Below are 20,672 nucleotides of genomic sequence, written 5' to 3' on the forward strand. Positions count from 1 at the left end.
TGTTCGGAACGTTCACAATTCGCACCTAGAACCTCGAGATTATCAACGGTAGTGAAATATCGATCACCGTCGTTTATTTCGGGGGTCTTCGCGACTCGATCTTTCCGTTGAAATTACTAACGGGTGGAACATTTTCCGCGGGTCTTGCGTGCGCTTGTTGCGTTAATAAACCGTGATTCACTGGTTATTTCGTATCGAACACGCCTGGAATATAATGATACGAGTACGCTCACGTACTATCGGTCCCTCTGAATCGAATTCATTGACCACGGATACGTGACATCTGATATACAGGATCGGTAACTCTTCCGCCGCAAACCGTTTGCACCAGCGTTTCGTCAGCATAACGGCGGAAACGGCCACCATCGAAATTACAGCGTTCGAAACGTGTCGGCGATTTTTGTCGCGATTATCTATCGTCTATCCAGCGTCCATCGATTCGACGGAGTCGCGAGATCGAAGACTTAACTCAAGTTCCTAACTGATTCTACCTACAATAGGATCCGTAATCAGTACATATCGAATGCTGTTATCTCTTCTAAGGAAATGATTGTCCATAAGCTTCTTCGCGTGTACCATTCTGTCCGTAAAATAATGGAACAAATTTAGCAATGAACAAAACAAAGCGATGGGCGAACATTTTTAGTCACGGTTTATCGTCTTGGCGTGACTTCGAACGTTCCCTTGAAGGCATCTTTCGAAGAGGGCTCGGTGCAGCAATCGGCGAACGATTTCCCACGCTAAGTAGACAAAGAATCGTCGTGGATTCGTGAACTCGCATCGCTCCGACGTGAATCGCGTAGGTTACAGTCTAGTCGGTTGAAGAGAAATTATAATTCCCACGAAACTCGGAGCGTCGCTGGACAATCGTATTTATCGTACTTCTCGAGCAAATCGAAAATTTAACCTTACGCGTCTTCGGGGAGAAACAAAGTCGGGTCCATACCAAGGCACATGGTTCAAGCGAAAACAACAGAACGGAACGTAAGAGAGGAAAACAAACAGACAAGTTTCGTAGTTGTCGCTGCAATTGCTCGTCGTTGCCGCGGTAATTCGCGTCGGAGGTTGTTTCAACAGTCTAGAGCTCGGCCCAATAAGGCGACGCAGCCGATGACACGAAACATTGCAGTTTCATTTGCAAGTTCGAGGGGAAACTCTCGACTCGCAACTAAACAGAGCGTATCCCAAAATGAAATAAGAATAACATTGGTCCTTTCCGAGGCTAATAAGTTGAACCGCATTGCACCCTGATCCTAAAAGATTTCTCCCGAATGACATAAATCGTAATTGCGCCAAATCAAATATTTATTTCCTTCGTCGAATCTGTTGATCTAAAAGAAAGCTAATAATCCACTTATTTGAAACAAAGCTGTTTTCGAAACGGATCGTTACTGGCTTCGTTCATGACCTTTGAAAATATTATTTTCGCGTTCATCCTCGCTCGCGGTCGATCAACAGTTTTTCCTGACCAGCATGCAAAATGGTCCTTTTTCATCGGTATATCTTAAGTGGTTCGCACGGGCAAGTTTTCATGCCCCCGACGTGACGAATCTAAACGAGTTAGGCGATTGTTTCTTAAAACGATATCCGAGCGCAGATTCCTCGGAAGAAGGCAAAAGTTTTTACGACAACGGAAGCGGAAGTACTTCGCGCAAGCTGAGAGCCATTAATACGTTCATTAACCTTGATTCCGAGTAGATGCAATAAACGTGGCGGTTGTTTCCGTGGCAACCGGAAAGTACCCACTCCTCTCTGATTTTTGCCGTACACGCGGTCCTCGTGAAAGATGGATCTTCGACAATGCCTCGACGAGTAAGTATGTACCTTCGATGACTCGTCACGGTTCGATGACGAACGCGTTTACGCGAGGTATTTTCCGTTTTGTCAACGGATACGCTCCCTATTGTTTCGCATCTCTGGATTCTCCGCTCGACAAACAGGAGACTCTTCGCGAGAATCGATATCGTATGATTTTGCATTTTCATTTCAACGATAACGATCGTAGGATCACCCGATGCCTCGCCGATGACGCATTAAAGCATCTTGCGCTGAATAAACAATTCCCCGCGGTGCAATGAGATAACAATTAATAGCCGTATTGGGTGTCGCCTGTGAAGATTCCGCGACGAGACGCGTCATCGCGTCGACGGGCAAATTTCCGAAAACGATTCACGCGAAACGAGCGGATTATCCGTAACGGAATATTTTCATTGAAACGATAGGTACTGCGAGCAATCCGTTGATTAAATTTTCCCGATTGGGGGTTAATTTTTCTCCGTGTGTTCGGACATCTGATAATTAAAACGCATTAGCTCGGCAAAAAGCCGGCAGTGAATTTACATCAGCATAATTTCGTGGTAATCTCGAATGGCTGCGAAGATCAAACGGGATTCATTATTCCTATCTGTTGATTAAGCGCTGGCTCCCTAGTGAAGTACAACGTTTTACACCAGGATCGACGTTGGGGTTCGATGAGATTTCAAATTACGAGCCCACGATTGAATTACAATTCGCTATTTAATACCTCGATAACATTCGCACGTTCGGGAACGATCCCGAACAAAATGTTCGAAGTTACTCGTTTTATAAATCCCTCTATAAGATTGAACGATACCACGCCCCCGTTGCTTTATCTCTAAATCCTTTTCGCTTTATCCGCGCACGACAAACGTTTGAACCGTCTCTGGTTCACGTGCATTGCGCGACAATCCGCGCGTAAATGCGCTTCACAATTTAGTAAAACTTCGTCAAAAGCAAACGGTATTGTAATCATTCGTATAAACGAAACTTTATGTTGATAAAATTCGACTCGTCAGTGTCGCCTCTCCATGCGTTTAACGGCGACAAGATTTTAATGATTGTTTTCGAACTGTCCTGGAAGGATCACGGCAAACATATTCGATCGACGAGTAGTAATACCTCCATATATCGCCAATTTCGACTTTTATTGTTCTTTCATGGAAGATATTCCGCGTTCTCGGCGAACAACGCTGTATGGTAGGTACGAAGCGCACACCTACAGACACGGATATCCTCCGCGCTATCCGCGTCTCATTCGTATTTTACACGGTGCTCGTGTCCGCTTTATTGGAGCACGTTACGAGCATTAAGGCTACTCGAATGTTGCGTCGCGACCACTACAAATAGCCCTCGGTTATTTTTTCCTACCGAATATCGTCGTTGGTGCTGTGCAACGGTCGCCATCTTTATTCGCGAGCTCGGTTTTAGTGCCGGCCCCATAATGGAAAATGGTGATGACATCATGTAAAAACTCGGAACCGCTAACCCGAGAGTCTGCGATCGCATCTCATTCACGGATAATCCGTCATACGCACGGCAAACGACGCTTTCAGCTATTCGTTTTCGCAGGTATTACGTAAACCGCTCCCCTGCTTCGTCTCCGATAGATATCATTTCGTTATCCAATGGAACGTTAAATAAATCCCACGGATGGATCGATCGTTAATTATTGTCTCCCAGTCGCCGTGGGCGCACGGAATTGCCGGACAGCAGTGCCGCCGTAGCTTCACCATTGAAAATTTTGCTCTCGCGTTTGCGGTACACGAGACGGGAATCTATCGTTCGTGTAATTACCCACAAATAACTGATTTAAATTCAACGTAAGCGCGAGTGGGAAATTGACCGCCGAAGACGAGCGGACAATAGCTAATGGTTCCCTGACTCGCAATTGCTTCGCAGCCGCAACGACTCGGTAATTAAAGATCAATTTTCACGTTAGTGTTCCGACGTCGTCTAATATCCGAAGTTTATGCATTCGCGGAGTAGCTGAACGCCACGTAACTATAGAATAATGGTGGTGTAGTATAGTACGTACATACATACATATATGTTGGGGATGGACGTCGAACGACCCAGCGCGATACGACAGAACCTCCCAACGCTCGCAGTTATCGTAAAAAGAATATACCTACTGCTGTTAAGCAAAGACAATACACTTTTCTCTCGTTCGCGGTTGAGCGAACTAAGGGACCGTAATTTTCGTGTCCCCGGATATATTAACCGTGCTTCGTTTATCTTTCCGACGGCTTCGCCGGCTCGCGATAATGGATGGAAAGAGAAGCTCTACAGAATTACAGAAATCCATTCTCGCTTCTTAAAGGGAGCCACGTTATAAGGTAGAGGAAGAAAGAAAATTCACGGCGAAATCGTCGAGAAAGACGAAGAACGTGTCCGACGCCGTTACACCCTCGAGAAAAGCAACGCTTTGGTTGGCTGGGTGTAGCAGACGAGGCCAACCGAATTCATGGATTTTGCGTTTCGTTTTGCGTTCCGTTCGATCGTCGTAGAACGGTCGGGAAAGCTTCCCTGGAAAAATGTCCATTAAAATGATCAGACGACGCAATAATATTTATTTCGAGCAACTTTTCTTGTTTCGAGTGAGCGCGAACGGCAAACTCTGCAGTCGGGTACCTACTCCGAACTCGAAACGAGAGGAAAGATAAAGACGGAATTTCGTCGAGACAACGCGTACAGGTGATGTTGCTTCTTTTCAAGTTTTTAATTTGAGCACGAAATTTATTCCGAAAGTGTTGCTCGCCTCCGCCCCCCGGCTACTCGGAATTTCCTTCCGGAAAGCATTAATAACTTTGAAACTTGGTTTCGGTTCGCAAATAAATTCCTCAACGATCCTTGCATCTCGCTAAAGCGGTCTACATTCGAGCGACGATTCTCTCGTGTATCGTGCAGAGAACACGATACAATTGAAAGGTCTAAGTTTGTCATTAACATCCTGAAATACTTTAAAATCTTCAAAAATGTTGACGCCTTTGACACTCTTGATACGACCAACGCGTTCATTCGATAAAGTTTCGAATCATTCCAACGAATTAGTGGTTCTAAAGGTTGTAAGAACGCCCAGGTGTCAAGGGTGGCAAATTTCACCGTTCGTGTTTAAATCACTTTCGATACAATGTACAGACTCAGATGTCCCGTGCGAGCGTCAATTAGACGTCAACGCTAACGGTCAGTTCGCGTCCGATGGAAACACGAGCGACTGCAATCGATGTCGGAGGCCGATGCAATTTACGAAGTAGCGTGGGCCGTAGCGTAACTGAAGTTCGAAGAGGGGTCAGTTTACACGATGGATACACACCAACGGGTATACATGAGCCGAAGATTGCGGTGGTTACAGCTTGGCGTAGCCAAGTTGGAAAGTTCGATCTTACGATTGGCAAACTGCAACGTTCCTCATGCTCTCCGTTTCCGTCTTCCTTTACCCATTTCGGCAAGTTCGAGAGCTTTGCTTAAGCCGAGCTTAAATAAGCAAACTGTCGCGCGGCTATAGGCTCCGAGCGTTGGTTCGCCGAACTCTCTCGCTCGCTACGGCCTGTCTACGCCGCGAAACTTTTTCCCCGAGTGAATTCTCTAGCAGTCGACCAGGCATCCGCTGAAATCACGAGGAACGGCGCGGCGCACCGGGAAATCCTGGAATTCTCGACTTCCACGTAGACGGGGAAACGTTTCATCTATTTCCCGTAAAAATAAAGCGGCGCGGCGGTAAGTTAGTTCGCCGGGTTTGTTAATCTTGCGGCTCGAGAGGACTCGACGATCCTCGGAATATTCATCTGCCTATGCGTATCTCCATCTACTGTAAATACCTAATAATTTTGCTGGAAGGAAATTTCGCGACGTCGCGTCGTCGAGTTGGCGAGGAGTGTTGCTCGAAACGTCAACTCGCGCCCGGCTAGAATAAATCGAAAGAAGAACTCGAGGAGCTCGCCAACCCCAATTGCGCTCCGTTTCAGAGAAATTGTTATAGTCGTGTTTGCGAATCGAGGGAGAAAGATGATTGGCTTCGGTTCTGGCCCGATTGTCGATCGCGAACCGGAAGCCCGACGACGGCCGACTATGATCAAGAAAGCAAGCATCCTACGAGCAAGTTACCCCACGACCCTATAATTCTTCGGACCCCCGAGGGGATGTGGAAGAGCTCTCGAGCGACATCGTTCGGCCATTGCGGTGGATGCGTTCCCGCGAAATCGGAAGCTCGACCCCTGCGGTAAGATTTGTACGATACTTCAACCGGGTCTTCGGCTCTAAGTGTACTTCCTTGTACACCGTAGGGCTGAGCTGACGGCATCAGCTCGTTTTGTACGCTCGCGCGAACATCCCTCCGGCTACACGGAGCGGGTAGACCTGACCGAACAACCGGTGCTCGGATTATTTTGCTACTGGTCGGTTCGATTCCGAATATATTCACCGATCTAAAATTCCGAAAAAAAAGTCCGATTTCGACGGAAATTCTTCCGGACAACCGTGTAGATCGCTATTCCGCTATTCCGCTATTCCACCTATTCCGCTGTACGATAACATGCTACGATTCGGAATTTCGTTGGAGTGCTGTTACGAGTATTGAAATCGCATCGATTTATTTGAACCGCAATGTTGTCGCTTTGCCGGCTGTGTATCGTATCGATCTCTTGCCGAGGAATTACGTTTAAGTGACGACAACGATACTTAAGCTCTCGGCACTCGCTAAGCCCCGTTTTGCCAGGGATTACGAACTCATTAAACACCGTGTGCACGGTGAACGTCGTACACGAAATATCACGCTTTCGGGATACTTTGAATTATTCAACGTGTGCATCTGTCAATGCCGGGTGAACGGAACAAAGCTGGCACTATTAGCGGTGTTATTGGGCGCGTGTCGGTTCCGTCACTTTAGATCATTCGACGAAATTTTCGGAAACGATCGCAGCGTGGCGAAATGCGAATCCACGAGGGAAGGTATGAAGGACCTTTGTCCGACGTTTGAACACTGATGGCAAACTTGCTTCATGGAAATATTATCTTTGCTGTCCTTATCGGGCTTGCACAAGTGATTTCGATGCCGGACTCGCGGTACCGACTCTCGCTGGTAAGTTCACACTTCGCTAGTTCCAATAGGTAATATTTACCCTTCGCAAGCGTACATGGCTGTATGTACATCCTTCGTTGCGTTTTCACGATGTCAAGGAATATAAGGCTTGCGTGTTCGTACGAGATACGATAATTGCGTGAATCGGAATCGTTCGTAACACCGAACAAAAACGGGGCATTGGGGTACGCTGACTCGTGTGATACGATTCCACGAAGTCGTACTTTTTCGTAATAATTTCGCATTGTTCGACGTTTTCAAAGGGATAAAACGAGTACTGTTCCGTAAAGGCGTTGTAACCTATTCTCGCAGTTCGTTAGATTCATTCAGTTTCACGAATATTTGCGCGTATGGATGAATTGAACCGTACATGCAGGCGACGGTCGTCCGCATGAAAGTCCGAAAGCAGCTGATTCAAACTCGATGCGTGGTCCACGTTTTTCCTGTTCCTATTCTGAAAGAGACAATTTGGATTTTCCTCTTTCTTAATTTTATACTGCTTTGAATATGTCGGGCGTTTCAACCCCATTCATGCAATCGAACGTACTGGATAATTATTGCCGCAATTACTTCAGACGAATTCGAATTGTCTAAAGTATCCTTCATTGCTGAAACTCCCGCGTGCCTTGAACGTTTTCTCAGGAATGTCGAGATTGAACGAGAGGAACTAATCGTTGATTTTACCCTAGCCCCTTTTCGCGGGGAATTTCGTCTTGTTCGGCAGTTCCCACGGCAAGCATTTAATCTATATTTCCAATCACGTTGGATATTAATTAAAATAAGTTGACGCGACCAGCCCGAGCCCTTTTCGAGCTAAAGATCAATTAATTTCTACGAATGACACGTATTTCTCTGACACGAGCATCGGTTTCAGCATGTACGTATCTTATTTTCCAAATTCTGTTCCTCCGTTCGCCGTCAAATTCGGGCCAGTGTAAACGAAGCCGGGCACGCGTTTAAATCGATGCGACCTCCATCCAGAAGATACGCGAAGCTTTACGAGCGACGAGTATCCTTAGAGACAAGAACATTTCGACCTGGCCCAACCTTTCCCTCTCTTTCCATAAAGCGGGAATAGTCTCCTGCACGGCGTTGTTACGTAGGGAACTTGGACTGCGACCGGCCAAAGTACGTCGTTTCTGCGCCCTTCGTAGCCGCGCCCCAGCAACGAAACACGAAAGTGTTGATGACTGAAAAGCGCGGCGTGCACTTTGCGCTTGCTTGGCTACGTCTGCTTTTAGCCCCCGCATATTCGCCTTTAAAGCTGTCGAAAATTTACGGCACCTTGGACTGTGCGCCCTCTAACCGGGCCAACGCGTTTATTACGAAATTTCTCGGCTCTGCGGTAATACTCGCACGAGAACGCGAGCAGGAGAAAGAAAAAAAAAGTTCAAAAATGAACCAATTAGAGCGTGAAACGTGGAAAACACTCTACGTCGCTCGATCGGGATCTCGAATGAAGAAAGAACGATGGGTGAAACAAAGTGGGGGAGGAGGAGAATTGAAGGGAAAGCAGAGATAAAGTCAGCCGATGGGAAATCCGTTCCTTAATCCGTGCGCTTCCGGAACTCCGAAAAATGCTGTTCCCATTAAACGTACGCAAAGAACGGTTGAAGAGGAGGGAGGAATGGCGCGTGTGTCTGTGCGAGCACACGTTCACGAAGGCGCCGTTTCAAACGGGCCACTCGTCGAAGGAGAGAAACTCGACGAGATTGAAGTTGGAGGAGCGAAGAGGCCCGAGTGCTCGGCTTTCTTCTATAAGAAACGAAATAATGCGGGAGCTTTCTGGCACGTCCTCGCAAAGTAGACCTCTCGAAAGTTTTTCCCCCGAAGAAAGCCCAAGGAAAAAGAGTGTCCGGCGGAAAGGGGGAAGAGCCAAACCGAATTAGACTACTAGAACCGAACGGACGAGGTCAACGAAAAAATTACAGACGACCGAGGTTCCTTTCGTTCGAGTTTGACGAATAAGCATGCTTCTCGCCCACAAAAGATTCTTCGTCTTCCCATTCAAATTGCTCTCTGATTAAAAAGTCTAGCCGTGGGTTACCGTCTGCGACGGAAACTTCGCAACCTTTTTCTCGGTCTTTTCCCTTCCTGCCTAACCTCGTTTATACTCGAGGTTCGCTCGTTACTGGCCTCGTTCGACTCTCTAGGAAGCTCGAACAATCTCGCAGAAAATATGTTTTAACGGTGAAACGCGGCATTCGGAACGCAGACTCTGGGCCCTTATAATTAGAACGTTTCCGTTACCGTAGGAAGTCGCTCCACAGCTGCCCGTGGGTCTCCATTCACTCTTTGATCCATTCACAGGACTCTGCTTTTTCCCCGAGCCCTCCAGGTCGCCTTCCTTCTGCATCCTTGCCTTTCCCTATACAAGCACCGTGCAGGCACTTCCGTTCAGTTGCGTTTCCGAGCAGGGGCACATCGCCAATTAAATGAATCCTATTTACCTCGGTGCTTAGCAGCGGTACGACCAGACGACATATAAATTAGTGGGATTTTCAGTCTTCGTACATCGGAGCAGAAAAAGGATGAAAAAAGTCGGCTCGAGAAAAGCTATTAAAACCGTTCAGCGATCGGGACTCGGTAACCTATTAAGGAGACAGGGAACAGGGGTAGGGAAAGGAGACTACGGTTGTTAAGGTACGACTGGGCAAAATTCCCAGACTTCTACAATAATATGGTACTCGGAAAAAGTTGGAGAGGAAAACGAGGAGGGAAAATAATCGAGACGAGCGTTAATTGACTGGCACTTCTAATGGAGGGAAGATCGAAAAGAAACGCGGAACAGAAACGAAGAGACCCGTTAACGAATTCCTTGTACGGTTTTTCCATCCCATTAATACACGGATTGGAAGAATATCAAACGAGAAAAGTCACGCGTGCTCTTTAACTTTTCACCATATCCGACCGATCGCTTTGCTGCGAAAGAACGCATCGATCCGTTACAGGTGTACGGCTAGTTCCCTGGATCGATAAAAAAGCGGTATCTCAGCGGCGTAAACACGTTTGGCAGTTTATCCTGAAAAGTAATTAACCCTCACCGACTGTCGTACGAGTCGGAGTCGCTTCGTCGATACGCAGATTCAACCAAAAGAGGGTCGGCTGGTCCGCATTCCATTAAGCCAGCCCCACTCAAAGGAAGAACGGAGTTCGAGTTTCGAAGCGAACGGCGGCGAATGGGTCGAAGCAGTACGCGACGCGGAGAACCAGTTAAAAGGCTTGGACGATGTCGCTGCATTTGGCTCCTTTACCGGCGTGTTTCCTGGTTCGTGTTTTCTCCCAGGCCCCCACCCCTTGGGAGTCCCACTGCACGATTCCGACAAACAATTTTCCCTCCGACTATGCCACCCTGTCTCCACCCTCGTTGTTCTTTCCCTCTCTAACGTCGACGAACGAACGCGTAGCCACTCTCTCTCTCTCTTGCTCCGTAGTTCCATTCAAAGTCCACGGGCAAAACGGTTACGGGAATCGTACTTGTTGAGCCGCTTAATGGGTCTGAGAGCATCGCGAAAGTTGCTCCTGCAATTTTTCACTCGGCTAAGTCTCCGAAACTCCATTCGATTCCAGATTGCTCGACTTGTTCGAAGTTTGTCGCGCACTGGTATCCGGCTGGGTTCCCTTCCGTGCCGTCTCCCCCGCCGTTCCATTTCCAACTCTTGCTCCTTCGCAACGGTGTCCCTATTTCTCGGGCCCTTTCGTCCCTTAACGCTCCCTCCCCGCCGTGTTACGGCATTCCCCACGGTCCGACGAGTATCTATACACATATCTGGTGCGCGTCGATGACGAGGCGCGAATCACACAGCCACGTGATCGTAGACAAAAGCCACCGCAGCAGCATTTTGCCCTCGAAATTGATTCTCGCGAAACTGTTAGCCGGTCCGGAAGCTTGTCCCAGAAAGGAAACTCTGTGCGACGCGACACGTGATTGCCTCGCGAGATGGCATTCTCTCGCATATAATTTCACTCCGTGTTGTCCTACACGCGAACCACCTGTATCGACGACGTTCAAAACGTGCGCGTGCTTACAGTCGCCAACGTACACTTTCTTCGAACCAGGGAAGATCTCTGTTATTCGATCCAATCAGACGGCGCGGCGGGGATCTCTAAATACGAATAACTCGGAAACGAGGAAGACACGGGGGGTGGGGGAGAAGCGGGAGCTCACGATTATCTCGCGAAATTGCCTTCCTCCGTATTTGCATCCGTCGCTTTGAGCGAGTTGATTTTATCATTGATATTTTATGTAAATAATCGGGCTCACGCGGAAGGGAGGAACCGGCAGTCGCGGAGGCGTATCGCGCGTCGGATATGACTCCGTTCTTGTAGGAAATTTCGAGGCGGCGATAAAGCCGCCGTTGCACGCGGAAAACGGGGCAGGTTACGAGGGCAAGTTTAAACGAAAAATAAATTTCTTTCAAGCCCGGTATTATTATTTTGCTCGGGGTATTGTTGGGACGAAGTTTGAAGCCTCCGGTAGTTGGCCCGCGATTCCTTGCCGTGAGAACGGAGCACGGACGAACATTATACATATAGGTACTTAACAACGAACGCTAATACGTCCGCTCGAAGTCTGAGTCGCTGAATCGAAATTCGTACCGCGCGCATCGAGGTATATGCCGGGGTCGAGTTGTTAATTTGGAAAGGATAACTTCCCGTACGAACGTCGCGGATTCCGCCGGCAAAACATCCCGGTCGCAGTGCTCCTGCATTGAAGTCGCCGGTAATGAAGCTCGGATCGTCGCAACCCTCCCGTAGCGGTGGCTTTTGAATTCGGCGAGCTCTAATATGGAAAATGAGACCGACCGTTCCGTTTTCGCGCCGATGAAGATTCGACGCGAACAACCGACACCCGCGTTAGCTACTCGCCCGCAAAAAGCGTCCGCCGCGCCGCGAGCTGCTCTGATACCGACTAGCGGCGAACATGTTGAAAGCATTAGGAAGTTTCTTGCTGGCTTGCCCGAGAGAAATTAGAGGCAATCATTCTCGGCTTAACCGATGCACGATTTGAACGGTTTTGCCTCGGTCCCGCCCTACGGGCTATACGGCCCGACCCTTCTAATAACGGCAACGCCGAGGAACCGCTTACCGCCAAGCCGAAATCGATGATTCGCCGAACTGCCGAACCATCGAACCACCAGCCAACTCATTACGTGGCTGCAAACCACCGAAGATGGATCGCGACCCGACTTCAAGAGATCATCGTCAATACCGTCGTTAACGCTGTTATCGATAATTCCACTGGATGTATGCATACATTCGCGTTTGAATGTTTCTTCGTTTCGTCTGGTAATCGTAGACGAGTCGAACGGAACGCAATGTCGTTCGTAAGACAGTGTCTGCGATACGAAATGACAAACAGCGTGGTGGTGGTTGCATGTTAAGTAGTGTATAAACATTCAAAGGTTACAACCGGTATTCCTCGACAAGGTTATTAACGACCGAAACTGGTTCGATAAACGCAGCACGATGCGGGGTTGCACGCGCTCTGCCAACGTAACATCGTCAGGACGCTGAGGTAACGAGGAAGATACCGGAAGGAACGAGTCGGAAATAAAGACCGGACGTTACAGCTCGTCACTGACGGTGAGGTAGATTATGACAAGGCGGATCGCCTGGCGTGGAACGATAGAAGCCTCGCCGACTGGCCCGGGAAGCCTGGAAAGCGTGAAAGATCGCTTTCCTGCGCGAAAGTACTTTCCATTTAATCGTAAAGTGCTTCCCACTCTGGCCACGGAGCCAACTCGCTCGCGCCGAATCATGCCGTGCCGAGCCAAGCCGATCAGATCCGATCCGCCGTGAGCAGCTCTCCTCGGCTAACTCAATGAGAAAATGAAATTAACTATTTTGTCACCGAAGCAGACCTTACGTAAGACGCAATTACGCGCGGTGAACTAGTACTTTCCGTCGAGTGACGGGCAGCCACACTCGCCCGTTTATATTCTCTTTCGAATTCACGTTGCTGTTTCGGATCGAAACTGTTGGCTCGTCGCCGGAAGGGACTTTGCGAAATTATCCGAGTAATTCGTTTCTTTTTTTCTTTCTCTTTTTTTCCACGAGACGTTTGTCGTAAGAAGGTTCAAGGAAAACGATCCTTTGTTCATCTTCAAATGAAAATACCGAATCCATTTTTGAGATTAGCTCTCTCCGAACGTAAGAGGGTTAACTCCGGACGGGAACCCATTCGTCGTCTCGTAACGTTGCCAGCGCGAAACGGCCCGGCAGTTTTTAATCATCCCGTAAGAACAGTCGAAGAGCGTGGCAGTTTCGCCCGTGCTTTAACCGAATTACAGAGACGCGTCGAACGATCTCTCGCGGACGTACGTAATTACGTTAAACATTTTACCGGAATTGCCGAGCTCCGTTGCCCCACGAAATCGTCCCGGGTGATCTCGCGTCCTCTCGGTGCGTCTAGAATTCTATTATACCTCCGCTGTTGAGTTTCGCAATTATTATCCGAGTTTCAACCGATCCGCTCGTCCCTTTTCCACCGTCTTCTCTCTCTCTCCCTCTTTCTCCGGCGCGCGGCAACGGCTGTATTTACTTTTAATTACAATGATTCGTCTAATATTCCCAACGATTCAAGTCGACTAACAATCGCAACCATACCCGAGCTGGCTCAGAATTCCCGACGTTTTTCCCACCGCCAACGATTCCGATAATATCGCGTTTGGAATAAAATTATATCTCCAAGATGCTTTCTACACGACTCAATTATAAACGCCTAGCGAATACTCAAACGACGCGACGATGTTCCAACCGCTGAGTAAGTACGTCTACGTTGTCGCGTACACCGTGATTCGTCTTTATTTATCTGAATTTCACGAGTTAGTACGCGAGCCTAGTCGATTCCCGTAAACCCCATTTCCTTATGGTTTCCTACTTCGGTTAGACTCGAAGAGACTGTTTCGCCTGTTACCCCGCACGTCCCGAGCGTTCCGTATTTGGAACAAGCTACGCGGTTTTACAAACATCTTAAGCTTCCCGTTGATCAAACTATGTATAACGTTCCGGTTAACCGCAATGGAATATTAACTTGAGTCGCGACTGGTTCCCGCTCGGCGGTGCTCGACCAAATTCAAACAGGTATATGTATATGCGTCTTCGTTCCAACGTTGCCTCGTGTCCTCGAACGATAAAGTATCCACGCGCGGTTAGAGTCTGTCGCGTCTCATTGGGAATCGATCGGAACGTCTCGGTGCGTAATCGCGAAACCTGAAAGATGGGTCGCGATTGCTCGGGGAACAGTTAGTTACGAACGTAATTACGTTGCACGATAATTTACGTTATCTCATGTAATGACAAACTGCCCTCTCAACGATGCGCAACAGACGTTCCCGAGATAGCACCGTACATCCTAAGGACGTCCGTTTCATGTCCAGTTTATATCCGAATGTACTATGTCCATTTTGGACATCCCTAGGACGTTCGTAAGACTTAAATTTCGGATGTTCTAGAAACGTCCGTCCCAAAAGTCCCACGGAGGTTCTCAAGACTTAAATTTTACATGATTTCGTTTAGTATTTTTGTCAACGTCATTCCGTGCAAGGGATGGAACCCTATGGACAAGGTGTCAGTCTTTACAGAATCAATAGAGAAGTGCAACGACGAAAATAGAAATAAACACAATGTACTTGGAGATCATAATCCCCAGACCTATATTTTCATTATAATTCCTTATAGTACATTTAACCTTTTATTTATTAATCCCCCCCCCCCTCTCTCCCTCGTCGATCCTAGGTAGAGTGGATTCTCATCGTTTTTCATTCCTCTTCTCTATCTGCATCGTATCCACGTGTCCCGGTCATTCGATTTCTGCTCTTCGCGGCTCCACGCACGCCCGCGCCTACCAATCTGTGCTATCCTCTTCTGTGCGCATTCCCTTTCACCTGCCGGCTATCTCGATCGACGCCACTGTTGGTTGCTCTATTTCTCTCCGCGTTTGCCACTCTATCGAGTCGCCCCCGTTCTTTGCTCTCCCCTCCCGCGGAAGCAACCGCAAACGTGTACGTATAGTAGCGGTCACTGTAGCGAGGTCGTTAATGAAAGCATCGAACAACGGCACTTAAGGCCCTACGCTGCATTCTGTTTTAGGGTTTAACAACATAGATAAATTATTACTAGACTGCGTTTTTTATGCATTTATAGCCAATAGGGCTTTGTGTAATAAAATAGAGAAAGAACTTTCGTCGGATGTAAAGTGTTTTCTAGTTTATTTTGAAATTCCTATCTTTGATGTTGTCTTCAAAAATTATTTTTAAAAATGTCATCTTGCATAAAAATCCTCGGTCTGTATTGAACGTTTTTTCCTACATATGCAATAGAAGAGATAATGAAATTTCACTTTCATTATCTCTTTATGTATGTTCTGTCGATGCACTTGTGCCAACACTCGAAACATTTTTACATTAACGCACCATCGAATTTACGATTCGATTGTATAAGTATTTAGCCATTATTAGACGCTGATTCTACATCAGCGAACCAGACGCATGTCTGACTTTCGTCCGTTCAGCTCATCGTTGCGTAAAAAAACTCGATCGAGATACGATATCATGGTTGGTCGGATTGAACCGTGAATGTCGTGAACACTGAGACTCGCGAAACGACCGCGCATGCAAAAGCTCGCGAACGACAGCCGGTCTCGAATGGAACGACAGAGGGACATGACATATGCTTGACGTAACGAGTATTATGCAAGTACGTTGTGTCATTTAAAATTGACATCTATCCGCTGTACAATGACTTATACAAGAGACACGACTGGCTGGGTTCTCACGAAATGTACAATGTATTTCAATTACATTGTGTCACTGGGAAAAACTATTTCCATATAAACGTACCGACGCGGCTTTCACGTTCATACAAAATTCATTATCATTTTGCTCGGGCTCGTTCGCGACATTATTTCCGTGCGATGGCTTTGGACGCGGAAAATCAGTCCAACGCGGAAAATGCAATACTCAACTCTTCCTTATTAGCCCTAATGAATTCGGGATTAACGACCAGCATCGAGAGAAGCGAGTACGAGGGAGGTCGAATACTCGTCTCGAATGAAACTCCGTGAACGATCAGACGTGGAAACGTTGCGGAAGAAACAATTTTATGGGCGTCTAGTTTCGCGTATAAAATCGGGACAACGTACGAATGATCTCGTCGGGCAATTTTCCGCGTGGCAACCGGATGCCGATTGACAGACCGTTAAACGTCGGTATTAGTTTATGGAAATAACAATCGTGGAGCTGAGTCGATACGTAGGGAAATCGCGCGGTACGAACGGCGTACAACGTCACGCCGTGTCAGGAATATCGGAGCGCGGTTAAAGCGGGCGGGATCGTATTCTGTCGCGTCGTTGAATGCGCGCGCGGTTTTCCGCCTACATAGACGCGCCGTGCGAGCCTGTCCGATCATTCGCGTTATGCCTACGTAGAATGGATCGTGACGTTATCACCGGCGATGGAATTAATTATTGGAAAGCGCGAACGGTCAATTATTCACGGTTTTAATTAGCACAGCGCCTAACGGAACTGCGCTGTCGGCCGATCGAACGATGCAGTTTCCAAGAACGCTACAATGTCACATCGCGGAACGTTCCTCCCGATCGACATCGGAAATCGGCGCTCCTCGCGTTTAAATGGAGTTTCCACGTCCCCTGCGCTTATTTTCCGTTTAACCTCGATCGCGTCGTTTCGTTAGCGCGGAAAAATTCGAGCCGCGTGTTCGCTTCGCTGCGACTTCCGTCGAGAACTGGACGATAACGGCAGCTGCGCGAAACGGTCCTTGTGTGCGTGTACGCGAACACGCGGGGGCCAAAAAAAAAAGTGGCTGACGTCGCAACCGAACGCGATATTTCCGCTGAAGCGTTCAACGTACGCGAGATCAACGATCGCCACGGCGCGGATTCGAGCTCGACGTTTTTCTCCGCGAAAAAGCTCGCACGAGAGAGGTAAAGGTTGAAACCGTGCTGGGTCCGATAGTGTCGCGCACGGAAACGGTCTTTGTTCTGGATCGATCTGGAAATAGATTTTTCGCATTGCTGATTATGGGTCACGTTTTTCTCAACCGATCGGCCATTCGTAGTTTCTGTAAGTGAATAAATTGATATCGGGATGTACGCAATATTCACGGAAACTTTTTGCAATTGGTAAGTATTTAATTCGATAGGCATCCTCGTATTATCGTACTCGCTCGATTCGAGCCGATTCCCTAATAACTTTACATCGCCCGAAATTGTATACGGTTCGTTAAATCGGTTGCCCTTGTTGTCACTGGGGAACAAGCAGACATTCCACAGATAGGATTCGCACGAGCACGGCTGTCGGCAGTGTCAGGCGGAAGGTTTGCTCGTGGTGGTGGTCCGTCCATTGATGGCAGATTCGGTCCCCTATCTAGCACGCCTCAGCTTCGGTATTTGCTTGTTAAGTGACAGTATTGACGCGTGCAACAAGCAAATATCAATATGTCGTCGGCCGGCGTACGTACGTCCACTAATCGAGAGTGGATCGGGTAATTGCTTTCGTTCGGACGCGAACCGAAGTTCGCGTAGTACGAAGGGGTGGATCGACTGCGTTGCGGTGAATTGTATCGCGGAACATTTCAGGCTTTATTAATTAAAATACAATTTAACGGGCTAACAAGTTAATTAACATCCGGCTTGTTCGCGCAAAGTACTTAACCGCCCTCCATTCCGGCGACAAGACGGATCAGCGTTTTTCATTAGAAGTCGTTAATTAACAGCGTCGCGTTATTTATCGACGCAAGAAGAGTCGAAACTTTTCGAAACAAACTTGTAATTTATGAACGTCGGTCCGTAACGTAGCAACGTGCTTGCAAAGCCTACTCTTCGCCCTGATGTCGCTGCTTTTGCCAGACGAGTATTATCGCTCTGGTAATCGTCGTTCCTAATGCTACCAATGACGAATCAAACGGTTGAATAACTTTGGACCCGTGTTAATCGTCCGCGAAAATACGGTATTATTTCACTGTCTGAGAACTCGATTCTCCGCTCACCACGAATCCCGAATCCATCTATTTTCCCGGCGAATTACTTTCGTCGGAGTTTACAAACGATATTTAAAGTTTTCGAAGAACATTCGCAAGAAGTCTATTCGTTCGTTCGCGCGTCCCGTCCTCGCGATTCGCCTTCCGTCCGGAATTCTTCCTCGTCCCCGGTTCTTTCGCTCTTACCCCCCGGTCCGCGCGCCATTTCTTAATTCAGGATTAATTCAATTTCACGCTGTCGTCCGTCGTCCACGTTTATTTCGCCATTGATTCCGCTTGGAACTTACGCGAGCGTCGCAAACAAAGTACGAATGCGCAGCCCCGAGCTGCTCGAGAATTCCGTCTGTTGGAATTGACTTTTTTCGTCGCGCGCTTCGATGAACCAACTTACCATCCACCGTCTACTTCCGGTTCACCTTTCCCCGCGGAAGAAAAGAGTAGAACCGATTCGATGACAATTTCTCTATCCCTGTCGATAAGCGAAACAACTGCGCCTGTAAAAAAGCTCATTCCTGCGTTCGTTAACCAGCAACGATCGAACTTTCCTCGAAACTTTCGTACATAGATTAGGCATACCTACCTGCTGTATACGGATCGTTCGCTCGAAGTTCAGCAGTCTGTCGTTCGGTCTATTTTTTTATTCAACGACGCCTCTTCCTAAAAGCGACTCTGATTAGTGGAACGAACATTTCCAAATATTAGTCGAACGGTCTCGTCATAATTGCAGGCAGATTTACGCGGCATTGATAAGGTTCTGGCAACGCCAGCGAATCGATCGTATCGCGTTCAGATGCGATACGAATACTGCAGCGATATTACTCCTAGTTACACACCGTTCGCCAGTATCCGTTTTAATGCAATCATTCGCGGCATTTGCGAGATCTCGTGGCTCGGTTACGGTTCGGTGGAAAGGTAAACTATACCAAACGGTAACGAAAAATACTGTTAAAATCCCCGAATTCGAGGGAGATCTCGGTGGATGTTCAAACCGCCGTAAAACCTGCGATTCGGGTCGGTTCGGCGGCCGGGCAACGGTGAACGCGAAGCGATCGAGGACAATTTTCCGGGCGATAACAGATTTCGTAACACGCGAAATCCGGTCGATCAGATTCATCCTTTAAAGGATAATACAGAGTCGAGAGGGAGCAACGCTTTGATCCTCGGTCAAAGGGCAACGTCTCCGAGGGGAGAACGGCGTTACCTCGGTTCCCTTGGCCTATTGTGGCTCCCATTGTTGCGCAAACTGCATTACAACCGGAAGTGGTCGCGACCTCCCTTCCGTGGCTCGTAACTCAGTGTCTCGCGGCCGGGTGCCGGCTTTGCACAATGCAACGGCAAATGCACAGGCTGTAACACCGACGTCGGACATCCACGCTGCGGCACAGCGCGACGTAACGTTACGTCGCCTCGCGTTGAGTCCCCTTGCGTTGCGTCGCGGCGAGACAGGCTGTACGTCCTGACGACGGAATACCCAGAAAGTCCGGCCAAGATCTCAGTTGTGGATACATCGACGAGCTTCTTGGTTCGCGACTTGCGGTAAGATAAAAGAGTTAAGTCAAAATTCATCGAATCGTACGTGCGTTGGTTGATCGATTTTCAAGAATAGTCTCTGCGAAGAACTTTCGAGTCGGAGCATCGATCGTTCGAAACTCTAGACAGGATAATAAATGTGTGCTCGAAGTTAAACGATGCGAGCCCCGTAATGACGCGTTATGCACGACCCTTGCTGGAAGCTTCCACGAAACACAAACAAGCCAAGAAACCTCGGAGGCACAGTGCTCGCGAAATTTAGTTTGAAATTTACTCGAACCTTTATCCGCTGCTCAAACAATGACTCGATATCAGACTGTGGACGACGACGTACTTGTTTACATCGCGATTACAGAGGCTTCGGTTTAACGTTGGACTTCGTGACATCGTGAGAACGCGATGGCGTTGAAGTGTACGCTTTTACGTCCTTGCCGTACAACCCTATCGCGAAATTTCCGTGGTGATTCTCTCGATCTACGGTTAGCAACGAAAAGATATATTTTCAACCAAAGATGGTAATTTCGCTGACGAGTGTGCGCGAGCGAACGCAATCGTGGGTATCCCCCGTGAGGGTTCGTTACCCCCATATACGCGTTCCCCGTGTTTTCCCCTTGGAAATCATCCAGGCATCGGCAGAGTTTCGCGCTATTGACGCAGGTAGTCGTCGGGTCGTCACCCACTAGACGGGCCGGAGAGGGACTAGACCTCGGACAACAATGGAGTTCCCGAGGGATAAGGCGCTATTAATAATTTCGAGGCGACGTCGTTACGCTTTAAGCGCGCCACTGTTGCCCGAGGGGGAATCTCGAGAGGAGAGGAGAGGAAACGGAAGTGGGGTAAGTTAAGCGATTCGTTTTACTCTCCAGGGACCAAGCTCTCAATTAGCCTGCTTGCCTGCAACTACGATTACTCCTACGATTACGCGGGCAACGTGGAATTTGCGATCGCAGCTGCGATCGTTTTGTCGAACGATTACGAGAGAATTCGAACGCCGGCGGCCCCCATCCGAGAAATAAATTTTTTACTGTCCTTCGAAAATTCCTCCGGAAACAGATTAACGTTTCATTCGGCGACACCAGCTGCAAGTGCTTATTATCCTTTTATTTTTTCTCACGCTCCGCGAGAGAGAACTCGAGACGATTGCAGACGGGGCCAGTTAATCTAGCCTTTCGTCGAACTTTACGAGGATCCAGCCACGACGGAGTGAGGCGGGTGGTTCGAATCGAAACGCTCGTAAACGTCCTAATTAATTTTACGCGGTTCG

This window comes from Dufourea novaeangliae, unplaced genomic scaffold (genome assembly GCF_001272555.1).
Source record: "Dufourea novaeangliae isolate 0120121106 unplaced genomic scaffold, ASM127255v1 scaffold8, whole genome shotgun sequence".
Taxonomy (NCBI): Eukaryota; Metazoa; Arthropoda; class Insecta; order Hymenoptera; family Halictidae; genus Dufourea; species Dufourea novaeangliae.